The sequence below is a fragment of the Coturnix japonica genome, chromosome 1, assembly GCF_054131305.1.
Source record: "Coturnix japonica strain WE chromosome 1, WE-NBRP24, whole genome shotgun sequence".
Classification (NCBI taxonomy): domain Eukaryota; kingdom Metazoa; phylum Chordata; class Aves; order Galliformes; family Phasianidae; genus Coturnix; species Coturnix japonica.
Window position 1 is genome coordinate 145,035,210 of NC_140663.1, and position 4,830 is coordinate 145,040,039.

At 37.8% G+C, this 4,830-nt stretch overlaps 1 pseudogene; it reads left to right on the top strand.

Moving 5' to 3' along the window:
* Window positions 1-1,448: 1,448 nt before the first annotated feature.
* LOC146762773 (uncharacterized) lies at window positions 1,449-2,301 on the top strand (annotated as a pseudogene).
* Window positions 2,302-4,830: the final 2,529 nt, after the last annotated feature.

Below are 4,830 nucleotides of genomic sequence, written 5' to 3' on the forward strand. Positions count from 1 at the left end.
TATAGCGTCCTGGTCTCGTGACTGACTGTGTTGTTCTCTGGGATATGTAGTCTTCTTCTGTGGACTGCACATTCAATAGAAGTATCCATACTTTACATGATGTTATGATGTGGAATACTGATAGCAAAATTACAAAATTACAAAACCATAACACTGACTCAGTCTCAGACATCATTGTTCTCTCTCATCAGATATCAGTTTGTTTTGTTTTGTTAATCTGTTTTGTTTATTTTAAGGGTGTCGTATTTTATCAGAAATATTACAAGTTCAGTGTTTACTAAGTCACTGCAGCCATAAACCATAAGGAGCCTGGAATGTTACTTACTCTTGCAAACCATGAATTTTGTTAAGATGCCAATGACTCTACCCATCATTACAGCACTTAGGGGGAAAAAAAAAAAAAAAAAAAAGAAAGTAAAGTTTTCCTTCAGAAGAAGTCTGTCCTGAATGGGGCTACCTTCAGGCCATTTGGGTCAGTGCCTTGTTCAAGACCACTTCAAAAATCAGCATTCATAAAGTTTTCCTGGAGAGTGAATTGTGAGGAAGTGTAAAAAGGGAACCATTTCCCTGCAGGCTTCTTGATAACAGTTTAGGTACAAATTTTGCACAGTTGTCCTTTTTCTTGGCTGATATTTGAGCCATCAGATATTTAAAAGACTTCCAACTGCTACTGTAAGTTTTGTGGTACCTTCACACACACACAGAAAAAGAAGTACTTAATTAGAAAATAATATTTGCAATACATATCAGGGGAAAAAAACAGTAATAATAGCAAGCAAACAGTTTAGCATAGTTTTACTGTACCCTATCTGTAAGATACTGTTTTTTCAGCTGAGAAACAGTCTGGGAAGTTGATTTAGATTAATTTGTTTCTCTTGAAGCATTCAAAGTGCTTACAAAAGGCAAATCAGTTAGCATGCCTCTCCTTCTGAAAATATGCCAGCTTGTGTATATTATCTTGTGTCAATAAATCAAGTATGAATTTTAACATAGAGCAACTAAATATCAAACTATTTTAATGAAAAATAAAGTAACATTTTTTCACACCCATGTTTGATATCTGCTTTCTACTGAACTGATTCATGCTTTCTGCATCTTTCTTATACTCTGTTCATTATGAAAAACATCCAAAATGCTATTTCACATGCAAACACTGATGGTACATGTCTAAATTAGGTCTGGTTAACCTCCTGTATGCAAAATAAAGACACTTTGACGTATCTGAAAAGTCATGGCTGTCAGGTGAACTCTCACATGAATCGAAGAGGGAAACATCACTGCAGTTTAAAGAAACAGAAAAAGGAACACATAAGTAACTATGGGCCAGTGAGCCTCACATCTGTGCCTGAGAAGACAATGGAACAGGTCCTCCTGGAAAACATATTAAGGCATGTGGGAGATAAAGAGGTGATCCATGATAGCCAGCACAGTTTTACCAAGGGCCAGTCATGCCTGATCAATCTGGTGAACTTCTAAGATGGAATGAAGGCATGAGTAGCTTCCTGCTGAAGCTGGCAGCCCATGGCTTGGATGAGTACACTCTGGGCTGGGTAAGGAGGTGGCTGGAGGGACAGGCTCAGAGAGTGGTGGTGAATGGAGTTAAATCCAGATGGCAACCGGTCATGAGTGGTGTTTCCCAGGGGTCGGTGCTGGGGCCTGTCCTCTTCAGTATCTTTACTGATGACCTGGATGAGGGCATAGAGCACACCCCCAGTAAGTTCCCAGATGACACCAATTGGCTGAGAGTGTGGATCTGCCAGGGGATAGCAAGGCCATACAGAGGAATCTGGACAGGCTGGAGAGCTGGGCTGAAGCCAGTGAGATGAGGTTCAACAAGTCCAAATGCCGCATCCTGCACTTCGGCTACAACAACCCCGGGTGATGCTACAGGCTTGGGGCGGAGTGGCTGGAAAACTGTGTAGAGAAAATGGACCTGGAGGTATTGATTGATGCTGGTCTGAACATGAGCCCACAGTGTGCCCAGGTGGCCAAGAAGGCCAATGGCATCCTGGCTTGCATCAGAAACAGTGTTGCCAGCAGGAGCAGAGAGGTGATTGTTCCATTTTACTCAGCACTGGTGAGGCTGCACTTCAAGTACTGTGTCCAGTTTTGGGCCCCTCAATACAAGAAAGACACTGAGGCCCTGGAACGTGTTCAGAGGAGGGCAACAAAGCTGGTGAGGGGTCTGGAGCACAGGTCGTATGAGGAGAGGCTGAAGGAGCTGGGAATGTGCAGCCTGGAGAAGAGGAGGTTCAGGGGAGACCTCATTGCTCTCTATAACTTCCTGAAGGGAGGTTGTAGTGAGCTGTGGGTCGTGCTCTTCTCTCATGTCATTAGTGATAATGACCAGAGGGAATGGTTTCAAGCTACTGCAGGGGAGATTCAAGCTGGACATTAGGAACTGTTACTTCTCAGAAAGCGTGGTCAGGCACTGGAATGGATTGCCCAGGAGGGTGGTGGAGTCACTGACCCTGGGGGTGTTCAAGGAAAGACTGTATGTTGTGTTGAGGGACATGGTTTAGTGGGAGCTATTAGTAATAGGTGAACTGTTGGACTGGATGATCTTGTAGGTCTTTTCCAACCTTGATGATTCTATGATTCTATGAGCATCATCTATCTGGATTTCTGCAAGGCCTTTATTATAGATAAAGAATTGGCTGAATTGTTTTCACCAGAGAGTTTTGGTTAATGGCCAGATCTAATTCATTAGTGACCTTCGCTGTAAAGGAAATTGAGCTTATGTCCTGCCTGAATGGAATGGCAAGAGATTATTCTCTTGTTTTCATCACAGACTAGTGATTTTATTTTCAAAGGACCGATCTAAATGCTGGCCTCCAGGTAACTCTCTTAAATTTCTTAGAACCATAGAAGGTTATGAGTTCAAAGGGACCCTTAAATGTCATCTAATCCAATTCCTCCACAACGAACAGAGACATTTACAGCTAGATTGCTTAGAGCCCAGTCCATGCAAACTTTAGATTATATTTGAACTTATATTTAATCTTTCACATTTCTGGGAACACTAACTGTATCTGCATGTATACCTTCCTTAAAAAAAAAAAAAAAAAAAAAAAAAAAAGAGAAAAAAAAAAAAAAAAGAAAGAAAGAAAGAAAGAAAGAAAGAAAAGAAAAAAAAGAAAAAAAGAGAAAAAAAGTTACTCAAAAAAATGTAAGATTCCTTAAAAACTGGTTAAATTTGAGTAACAGCCCCTGTTTTGCTTCAAACGAATATACCAAACACCCATCTCTGAATTTTCTGAACAGAGAAAAAGAACTAGAATGCACTAACTCTTTATATAAAGAAAATTCAATCTATTAGTTTTGAAAGCTCAGGTTAGCAAACTGATTTTTGCCTCCTCTGTACATTCTTGCAGGGGAGAGGTTTTTCTTTAGTTTCATTTGCCAGTTCAGTAATTTTCAGTGATTACCATGTAGCTGTAACAAATTCTAAACAATGAATTTTTTGTCCCTTCTAACTCACCTGTATGCTCCCTGTTTGCTTCTTCATAACTATACTGTGTGGAATTTACTGCTCCACCTGGATGCATACAAGCTGTTGGGAGCCAATGGGATTCACCCCAGAATACTCAGATATATGAGAGTATCATGTTATATATATTATTATTATTATATATATTATAAGGAAAGGGGATATTCCCTTAAAAATTATAAATTATAAATTATAAATTTATTCATAGTATATATATATTTATATATATATAATTATTATATATAATATTTAATATGAATAATATTGTATATTATAAGTTTTTATATAATTATATATAAATATATATATAATTATATATATAATTATTATTATATATGAGAATATGAGAGAGTGTTACGTTCACTCTATCTCTCACACTGCCTGGCAGTGGGCGTGGGTGTGTTTTCAAACTGTGTGCTTTCAATTTCAAAGTAGGTTTCTAGGTCTTTGGAAAATTCTCTCTCTTATTTTACTTGATTTATTAGCCTCAATTTCAGTTAGACTGTATTATACTGTGCTATCTTGCATTCTGATATCATAGTTTGTAAAATAAGTTTTCCTCCTTAGATTGTTGCTGCTGCTCTGTTTGTTTCCTTGAGCCCATCTCCCATCTTCCTACCCCTTCCCCTTTTCCCTACCTGTTTTCTGGGGCCTGGAGGGCCCACAGGCCTACTGCCCCCTGTCACAGACATAGATTGATCTAGATAACTCCATGACACTAACTTGTCTTAAAGAGTGAAAGGATGTTCTCAGGAACAGCAATCAGTCCCCTAAATGCTGTGAGCTACGTAACCACTCTGTATTAGATATATCTTCTCTTAAAAAACTAATCAAGACCTTGCAGTATTTATTTGTTTATTTGTGTTTTTTGTTTGTTTTTATGTTTGATTGTGAAGTGAAATATTTAAAAACTTTTATTTTTTAAATTCACACAACTGATGCATAATATGCATATTTATAACCATCTAGCCAAGCATAGAACTTAAAAAAAAATTATTTTAAAAATTAAGAGTAAATAAAATTGCCATAAACTCTTATAAATGAGTAAACTAATGAACACTTAGGTTTTATACTCCTGATCTACGGCCCATTTGAGTGGATAGGTGGTCAGAAGTAAATTGCAATAAAGACTGTCTGCATAAACTAGAAGACCCAGCTATCACCTGTTTCTAACAAGCAAGAAGTTTCTGTTAATAAACACATTTGCTGAGAAATTAAAATGAATGTGTTGTAAGGAAAACCAAGGTCTTTATTCTTTCATTTCAGATGGTGATAAACTGCACTTGGAAGTGCAATTACACATTTAAAATTTGAAAGTAGTTGAACATTTCATAGTAAAA